This window comes from Notamacropus eugenii, chromosome 4 (assembly GCF_028372415.1).
Source record: "Notamacropus eugenii isolate mMacEug1 chromosome 4, mMacEug1.pri_v2, whole genome shotgun sequence".
Classification (NCBI taxonomy): Eukaryota; Metazoa; Chordata; class Mammalia; order Diprotodontia; family Macropodidae; genus Notamacropus; species Notamacropus eugenii.
The window spans coordinates 359,322,170-359,332,524 of NC_092875.1; the positions used below are offsets into that span (position 1 = coordinate 359,322,170).

General features: G+C 39.3%; 1 long non-coding RNA gene across 2 annotated transcripts in view; it reads left to right on the top strand.

The window, feature by feature from the left end:
• Window positions 1-10,079, top strand: part of LOC140498517 (uncharacterized) — a 30,800-nt gene extending 20,721 nt beyond the window's left edge. For both annotated transcript variants that reach the window (XR_011965124.1, XR_011965125.1), the window contains one exon: window positions 9,749-10,079. This is a non-coding gene — a long non-coding RNA (uncharacterized lncRNA). The remainder of the gene's footprint in view (window positions 1-9,748) is intronic.
• The last annotated feature ends 276 nt before the right edge of the window (window positions 10,080-10,355 follow it).

The following is a 10,355-nucleotide window of genomic DNA, read 5'->3' on the forward strand; positions in this document are numbered from 1 at the left end:
CTCATATTCTAATGGAGAAGACATGTATATAACTAGATACATACAAAATATTACCAAATAAATGGAAGTTATCTGAGAGTGCAGGCATTAGCATATAAGGAAAGGGTTCCAGTAAAAGGTGGGATTTGGGTATTGAAGGCAACCAAGAAAATGAAAAGACCCCCCCCCTTCCTTGGGGAAGGGTGTAAGATCTAAGAAAACTGGAAAGATAGGGGAAAGCCAGGTTATGAAAAGCTTTCGATGCCAACCATATGACTTTATATTTGATCCTGGAGGTAATAGGGAGTCACTGGAGCTCTTTGAACAGAGGATGACATGATCAGAACACTTAAGAAAAATCAGGTTTGGAGATCAGTTAAAAGGTTATTGCGGTAGTCCAGACAATGGGTAATAAGAGAGTGAAATAGAACGATGTTTGCATGATTGGAAACAAGGGAATATATATGAGAAATGTTGTGGAGGTAGAAATGACAAAATTCACTAACAGATAAAATATGTAGGGTGAATGAAAGTGAAAAGTCAAGGATGACACCAAGGTGGTGAGCCCAGGTTACTGGAAGGATGTGGTGCCCTTGATAGTATATGGAAGGTTTGAAAGAAGTGAGGGTTTAGAGGGGGAAATAATGAGTACTTTTTTGAACAAGTTGACCTTGAGCTGCCTAAAGGACATCTAGTTTGGTATAGTCAAAAGGCAGATGGTTACAAGCTCAGGAAAGAGATTAAAACTGCATAAATCGATCTGGGAATCATGCATACAAAGATGATTATTGAGCCCATTGGAACTGATGAGAGCACAAAGTGAGAGTGAAGTTGTTCAGTTGTTTTCAGTTCTCTTCAACTCTTCCTGATACTATTTGGAATTTTCTTAGGAAAGACACTGGAGTGCTTTGCCATTTCCTTCTCCAGCTCATTTTATAGATGAGGGACTGAGGCAAACTGAGTTAAGTCACTTGCCCAGGGTCACACAGCTAGTAAGTGACTGAGGCTGGATTTGAACTCAGGAAGAGGACTCTTCCTAACTTCAGGATCTCTATCCACTGCACCACTTACCTGCCCCAAGTGAGTAGTATCCAGGGATGGCCTTGAGGTCACCCATGGCCCTAGTTTGGTCCTTTGACTGAATCCAAATTTCACAGAACTTTTGGATTTGGTCAAATGGCCACACTTAAAGACCTAGGTAGGACCTAGAGGACCACACGTGACCTCAAGGCCACAGATTCCCCATCCCTAGTATAGACATTTTTAAAAGAACCAGAAGATGATGATGATGATTCAGGATGATGCCTTGAGGGACTTCTGAGAGTAAAACAAATAAAGAACCAGTAAAAATGATTGAGGAATAGTCAGATATATAGGAGAAGAACAAGAGAGAGTAGAATCAAGAAAACTTAAAGTGGAGAGATTATCCAGAAGGAGGCAATCAACAGTTTCAAATGATGCAGAGAAATCAAGAAAAATCAAGATTGAGACAAAGTACGAGTTGACAATTACCAAACCACTACAACTATGGAAAGCAAAATTTCAGTTGAAAGGTAAAATTAGAAGCCATATTAAAGAGATGTGAGAAGAGAATGAGAGGACAGGAAATGGAAGCACTGGTTGGAGATGACTTTCTCAAGAGTTAAGTCAAGAAGAGGAGAAGAGATACAGAATAAGAGCTGTAAGGTTGGTCAAATCAAGTGAAGGGTTTTTTTAAGGATAGTTGAGATATGAGTATGTATATAAGCATCAGGAAATGAGCCCATAGATTGGGAGACTGTAAGAATTAGTGAGAGAGTGAGGAATGGTGGTGGGAGTACTTTTCTGGAGAAGTTAGGAGAGGATGGGCTCAAAGGTGTATGCAGAGTTCTATCCGAAACCAGAGTGAAGGAGGAGGTAGTGGAGGAAGATGTTGAATGAAGAGTTAAGGAGAAGGGAAAGCTATTGACAAATGGTCTCAATTTTATAGATAAATTGTGAGGTGAAGTCCTCAGTTGGAAGAGTTGGGGAGAGGATGCTATGGGAGAGTTAAGGAGAGACAAGATAGTTGGGAATAGCTGCAGTAAAGAATGATAGTGAATCAATTTAGAAAAGAAAGTTGGACACCACCATGAGATTGAGATGGGTGAGTCCAGTCAGCACAGTTTTATGAATTCTTCCAGTTCTGTTCAGCAACATGTGAGTAAGAGTAAAGGAGGTGGGAGTAATCAAAGTTGGGACTAGAAAAGGTATAGGTGGCAATAGGAAAAGGAGGCCAGGGAATACCCTAGTATGACATAGCCAACAAATGTTTTCCTTCCTCTGCTTGAAGACCTCCAAAGAGGGGGAACCCATCACCTCCCAAAGCAGCCTACTCCACAGCTCAAATGTTTAGAAATTATTCCTGACATTCCTCTTCATGTGGAAGGAGGGAATAAGGAATGCTAAGCTGTGTCCAAAGCAGTAGAGAAGTCAAAGTGATGAGACTGAAGAAGAGATCATCACCTTTAACATCTGACGCATCACTGGTAACCTCACATAGAATAACTTCAACAGAATGCTAGGATGACAAGTCAGACTAAAAGTAGTTAAGAAGTGAGTAGACAGTGAGAAAGTGTAGACAGTAAATTTAGATAATTATTTCTAGGAGTTTGACAGGGAAAAAAAGCAGAAATATAGCTTGAGAGAGTGACATGGTTAATTCGATGTTTCTTTTTAAGACCAAGTAGATGAGCAAGTTTGTGAATAGTAGAGAAGAAGCTAGCAGATAGGAAGCAATAAAAGACAGGAGAGACAAAATGAAAGCAAGAATAAGAATGAGAGAAAGTTCACAAAGGAGATGGGATGGGATGGGTGGGATGGGATGGGACTGAAAGCACATAGATGACTTGGCTTTGACAGAGAAAGGCCACCCATTTCTCAGAGACCAAAATAAAGGAGAGGAGCGTGGGTAGAGTAGATACAATGTTGGCTTCAATTTTCTCAGGAAAGTAGATAAAGAAAGCTACTGCAGGGGAGGGGTATTGGGATATTAGATATCCCATCGGCATATGGGACTTGGAGAAAGAAAAGAAGATTTGGAGCTAATCATTAAACTAAATAATTAAACCTGAAATATTCTCATAGTGGAGAATCTGCCTACCTCAAAAAAAGACCATTTTTTTGTGCCCATTTTATAGCCAACAGAAAAACTAAGACATGGAAATTTGATGAAGGTTAATCATTTAATCAACAAATAATTTACTAATCAGCTACTATGTGCCACTACTGTGCCACATGCTGGGGATATACAAAGTCCAAAAACAGTCCATGCCCTCTTTGATGGTCCAGAATTGGAAACTGAGGGGATTTCCATCAATTGAGGAATGGCTGAACAAGTTGTGGTATATGAATGTAATGGAATATTATTGTTCTATAAGAAATTACGAGCAGACTGACTTCAGAAAAACTTGGAAAGACATACATGAACTAACGCTAAGTGAAATGAGCAGAATCAAGAGAACACTGTACATGGTAACATCCACATTGTTCTATGACTGACTGATAGACTTTGCTCTTCTTGGTGATGCAAGGATCTGTCTGTGTTCGTCCTTCATTTTCAAAGAAGACCATAACATCAGAGAAATGATGACATGACTTGCATTTGACTTTGTTTTGAGTGGGGGAGGGTAGCGCAGGTCACAAGCCTCACAGTGCGGAATATGTTTAATATGAATGTGTAAGTAGAGCCTATATCAGACTGCATGTCATCTTAGGGAGGGTGAGGAAAGAGAGAGGGAGGAAATTTAAAACTCAAAATGTTATGGAAGTGAATGTTGGAAACTAAAAATAAATAAACTAATTATTTTTTTTTTAATTGTCAGTTGAATTTTTCTCTCCCCTTCAATACCTGGGATGATACTAACTACCCATGTCTTCTTAGACATCAGGAAGAAGAATCTCCCTCTATAATGTGTCTAGCTCCTTGGGATTTCTGAATTTCAGTAGTGAGATGCGGGGGAAAAGATGAAAAGCAATTAAAAAACAAGGATCCTTGTACGCATAGAGAGGAAACTGAGCTCATATTTAACAAAAACATAGAGGAAAATCTATTTTCTGCTAAACCCTTAGAGGAACGCCTACAGGACTAGAAAACAGACAGATGCTTTGCAACATAAAGATATTAAATAACATGAATGCTTTGCTTAATATGGCATGCATTCAAGAAAATACATCTTAAGCAAGCACTTCCAACGTTCATGGCCTCAGTCATACCATCTCATCTCTTTCCAGCAGCTCCCTGTCCCCCAAAGTGATAGAAGATTATCAATCTAGTTTCTCCTTGCAGAAACTATCAGGTATTTCCAAGGTGCCAGAAAATAAACTGGGAAGCTGAATAGCATACTTCCTACCAGGCCTCAAAAGCAAGAGTTTAGGGTTATCTCAGCCATAGCAAGGTAGTGACACAGACTAATAGAACTTGGGGCCTGACGCAAGATGGATTTAGTGATTATCCTAAGAAGAGTTACTAGGCAAACATGACCTCAGGACCCTCCCTCTCAAGCTCTAATTTTATTGTCCTGGCAACTCCAGCTCTCCCTAATATGTTCTTAGTTCAAGCCTTCCCTGGGAAGGTCAAAAACTCATAGCTGCCAGAGTCCAAGGACAGAAGTAAGGCCTTGAATGTTCACAAGCTGAAAAGGGAGAAGGAGGAGCCATGGCTGCCAATGATCTTCTGCCTCCCCAAAGCCATAAACTTCACTATCACCCTCTCATTATTGTATGCTGGAATCCTCTGTCACTCCTCCCCAATCAATCCAGGCCAAATAGCACCAAAGTCATGCTCAAAATGTTCCAGCTGTGAAGTCCATTTGGGAAAAAATAATTACCTCGAGATTCAGGGACCAATCACTCTTTACATTTAAATTTCCATAACACTAGGAATGTATTACATAGACAATGAGGTTGACACATGTATTGCCAGAGATTAGCTCAGTGCTTGGGAGGCTGTGAAGGAAAGTGTGGGAGAGAAGAGGTATTAGACTGACTATCAAACTGAAAGTCTACAGAGCCATTGTGCTGACCTAATTGTTGTATGCCCATGAAACCTGGATAGTATACCAGCACCATGCCAGGAAACTGAATTGTTTCCATTTGTATTGTCTTAGCAAGATTCTGAATGTCACCTAACAAGATAAGGGTACCATTGAGGTCTGTTCTTGAACTAAATTCCAAAGCATTCCAACTCTACTGCAGAGCGCACAACTATGATGGGCTGACTATGTTGTTCAAACACAAAATGTACACTTACCAAAAAGACTATTTTATGGAGCAAGCACACACATGATGGTCAGAAGAAACAATGCAAAGACACTCTCTAGATCTCTCTTAAGAACTTTGGAATTGATTGTAGGACATGGGAGACACTGGCACAGGATCACCCAGCATGGTGTGCCCTCATCAGAGAAAGTGCTGTGCTCTGTGAGCAAAGTAGAAATGAAGTAGCTCAAAAGAAATGTGAGATGTGCAAATTTAGAGAATCCACCCCAAATGTTCACATGGACATTGTGCCAGAGCTATAGTAGAGCATTTTGAGCCAATATTGGTCTGATCCGTCACAGTCAGAAGTATCGTAACTTGACTCATATAGCGAGGTTGTTCTGGTCCTCTTCAAGAAGGAACATCACACACAAGCACTTGATCATCCCATACCAGATTATACTGTTCACTAGTCTTATTTCCCGTACTACAATGCAAACTCTTTGTGTGTGACTGGGGAGTGAACCAAAAGACTAGGGAAACAGAGAGATCTACAGCTAGGAATAACAAGTTGAGTAGATCTAATCAGATAATTGGATTTTTTTTTTCTTTTGGAATAGCTTCTGTAGACTACTGTCTAAGTAGAACCATAGTAGGAGTATGCTAACTGACAATTAAATGCAGGTGAGCAGATCGCATCTTTATCAGAAAAAGTGGGAACCAGGGCATAATAATTAAGCCTCACCCAGGAACCCTCCCAGCTAGCAGAAAGTCATAATAAATCAGCCATTTAGCACAGAAGTTAGTCACAAGCATAAGCCAATTGATGAAAAGACTAAATGCCTGAGAATGGTGCTTCCAGCTGGTATGATGGGCAAGGAGAATGTTGCAGGGAGTTGTGGAGAGTACTCAATGTTTCCATTTCTGCAACACTGAATAAAGTGAAGTGACTAAAGGAAAATATTGACTTTCCAAGTAATTAGAAAAATTTAAGTCTTCCTTAAAATAATGTAAGGAGGAAACAAAGAAAAAAGGATGTGAACAGATAGGGAAATTCTAACTTGGTTCGAGGTATTAGGAAATGAAAGAACATGACATAGAAAAGCAATGGGGAAAACATCACAGTTGGAACCCAGGTATGGGTCTGAAGCTCCTTCTGTAGAGACTACCTCAGGGGAAGTTGTTTCTAATACTTCAAGAATGATAAGAATTCAAGGGTGTCATCATGTGAGAGTCATCCAGTAATGGCCAGCGGACAAACAAATAAGTAACGTGGTTGGCATCTTCCTGCTAAGAGGTGCTGGCTTCTTGTTGATCTGACAGAAATAGTAGTTAGGCCTAATGCAGAAAGATTTTTAAATCTGTTTTAGATCACGGACTCCTTTGCAAGCTAGTAAAGCCTGTGGACTCCATCTCAGAATAATGTTTTAAATGCACAAAATAAAATATATAGGATTACAAAGGAAACCATTTTGAAATATGTTATCAAAATATGTTTTAAAACACCAGTTCATAGGACCCCAGATTAAAAATCCCTGGTTAATGTCTGTAACATGTCTATAAGATGTGTCTATACTATATATAACATATCATAGTTTGTATGTTATATATATATATACATTATATATAATATGATGTCTATAAGACTTGTGAAATCTGAAAATCTCTAACCATTTTCAGTAAATAATATTTGGAAAATGCTGTCATCAAATAGAACCTAGACATAAAGATGGGAATTAGGAGGTCCTAAGCAAGAAACTGAGACTTAGGGCCACAGGTGGCATTTTCATTACTATGTTAGATTGAAGGCAAGTGATTGAAAAGAGAAAACCAAACTTGATAAGTGAATGTTTAGCTGACTGACTGGTGTCTGAGAATGTTATTTGGATTTTTGGACCATGACTTAAAATAAAAGAATAATGGACTCCTGGGCAAGGATGGAATAAACCTATCGAGGGCTAGCAAACACATGTGTTCCTAGAATCTAGTAAATATAATTAATAAGGCTTTAAAAATGAAAAGGGAGAGGGAGGATAAAACTGTTTCCATCGATCTGATAAGCTGATACATTTGTGATATGCCTTAATATGAAGAAGATCGAAAGTAAAGAGTTGAAGATTACTGCAAGGTTGAGAACCGGGATCACTGGAAGTTGGAAGTGGCCTTGATAGAACTAGAGAACATAGAAAGAGGAATGGTTTTAGGGAGGAAGAAGGAAAGAACTGTTTTAGACATGTTGAGTTGGAGAGAGATGCCATCAGATAGGAATGCATGGGGGGGTGGGGGTGGGCAGGGAATCATCTCTTTTACCAAAACAAAATTATCAAATCTTTTACAATACATATATGGTTGTTTCGTAATTTAAAAAAATTTAAGTTCAGGAAAATTTTAAGGTAGGAATACAAGTTTTGCATTTCAGAAAGGTCACAACTTATTTATTCTTTATTATATGATGGCATATTCTTAATGAGGAAAATTAATAATCATTCTATAGAACCATAAAGTTTATAAAGTTTTATCCCATGACAACATAGCAAGGTCAGTAGTACAAGTATTATTTCTATTTTATAAATGAGGAAACTGAGGTTTAGGGGTTCTAAGTGATTTGTCCAAGATAACACAGCTAATAAGGGCAGGAATCTAGATTTGACATCGGGGTCTCTTGCATACTCTGGGTCCAGTGTTTCTGGAAAATATGCAACTCAAAAGGACAAGTTCAGAGGACCCCTTAACACATACAAGACCTTAACAAATGTTTATTGAATTGAACTGACATCCTGATAGGCAATATCCCTCAGACAGCTGGTGTTGTTGGGCTAGAACTCAAGAGAGATGAAGGTTAAATACAGAGCAGTGGACAGGGCATTGAGCCTTGAGCCAAGAAGACTTGGACTCAAGTCCTGTCTCAAGCGCTTACTAGCCATGTGCTTAGACAAGTCATTTAACGTCTGTTGCCTCAGTTTCCTCATCTGAAAATGGGCATCATAGTAGCATCTGTGTGGCAAGGAGATAATATTCATAGAGGAAACTTTTCCCAGGAGTTTGGCTCTGGAAAGGCGAAGAGATATAAAATGTTTTCTTGAGGGAAAGGCAAAGGTTTTTGGTTTGTTTTTGTTTTTATTATGTTGTGTTTTTTAAATATGGAAAAGAAAAGATCTGGGCTCATTTTTAGACAGAATAGAAGGACTAGCCAATAACAAGTGAAGACTGGGGTGAGGTAAGAGCATGGAATGAATCGCCAAAGGGGGAAATCCAGGAGGAGATGGTTAAAGAAATTGAGGGTAAGCACTTTGCCCAAGGCATCAATATAGGTAATATACAAGAGAGTTGGGACTTAAGCCAAGGTCCTTTAACTGAAAATTCAGTGTCTTTTTCACAGTACCAATGCTCAAGCAAGTGACTTAGTGGTGAAGAACCTTGAGACCAAATCATAGAGATATAGTGTGATGTAGTAAATAGGGTTATACTTGCCCAGAGTCACACAATGTGAAATAGTTCAAAGAGTACATGAGTTACATGATCTTGGTTTTTATTTAATACCTGTGTGACTTTGGACGAGCCACTTAACTTTTCTGTGCCTCAGTTTCCTCATTTGTAAAGTTAGATTATCTAACTACATGATCTCTAAGATCCTTTCCAAATTTATGTGATTCTCTGTTCCATGTTTTGTGTTCATCCTTCATTGCTTGAAGAAGACCATGCCATCAGAGAAATGATGACATGACTTACACTTGACTTTGTGAAGATTGGCTGAAAAAATTGGGAATGAGTAGCCTGTAGAGGAAAAGACTCAGGATGGAGGAGGAAGGGGTGGGAGAGTTGGGAGGGAATATGACTAGTTTATAGCTCATCAGGTGAAAGAAGAATTCTTGATTTCTTCTGCTCTTGTTGGTGGAAGGTAAAGGAAGATTGAGGTTCAAGTTTAGGAGAAATTCCCTGACAATTTATTCCCTGCTAACATGTAAGGGACTACTCCACTGATGGGTTCTCCATCGCTCTTTCTCTTGTTTTTTAACTTTTTTTTTAAAAAGTAGAGATAGCTTTTGTTTGCTTTGTCTCAGCATCCAAATATATCTCTATCTTCTACCCTATCCAGAGTGAGATCTTGTTATAAAAAAGAAAAAGGAAGAAACAGTTCAGAGAAGTTCACTAGCGCATTAACTGAATCTGATAACGTATGCCACATTCCACACCCACAGTCCTCCACCTCTTTAAAGAAGGAAGGGAAGTGCATATTCTCGTTTCTTTTCTGAGACACAGCTTGTACATTATAATCACACAGGGTTGGTTTTGCTTTAGGGGTCAAGGGAGTGCTGTTCTTTCCTTCCCATTTTTGCTTTCATTGTGTTTATTGATTTTGGGACACATGTTCAGATGTCTTTTCATTCTCCTCACAGAGAAGTTTCTTTCTCAGGCATGGATTGAATTAGGTAGCTTCTGAGTTCCCTGCCCACCCTTCTATTCTATAAATCTCTATATCCCAGCACAGTACTGAGCCTATAGTAACCATTCATTAAATGTGTTTATTCATTATTTTTCTCATGAATTTTAGAAGCAAAGCATAAGCTGGAATTTTAATCAGCCTGGCACGAACACTCAAAGAAGCAAACAATAGAAGCCATCAGAGCTGAAAAAGAAAAGTCAGATTTCATTCCTGCTGCTCAGCAATGCATAGCTTCATATTAGCAAGCCCGATCTACTTTCTGCCATTCAGTTGGATCCAACAAACAAGCATTTGCTAAGGGCCTAGCAGGTACAAGGCTTCCTTGGGCACCCCTTGAACCAGCCAAGCTGAGAAGCAAATGGACTGTCTGAGGCTTACTTTGGCATGAGGCCAACACGGTGACTAACAATAAATTCTTTTTTCTCTAACCTTTACCAAACACACATGTGCCTGTTGCATTTTTTTAATGGACCTAGGAAGTACAGGTTGGTTGTCTGCTGCAACTTTGATTTTTCAGGTAATCACAGCTCTCTTGGGGAACCTCTGAAAATAATGAGTAGAATATGCCCTTGTGTGGATCATTCCCTGAGCACCATTCTCTTTGGGTGTAGGTGGCAGGGGCACCAGAGCAGTTGGCTGAGAATCCAGAAGACTCATCTTCCTGAGTTCAAAAACTATCCTCAGACTCCTACTAGCAGTGTGACCCTAGCAAGCT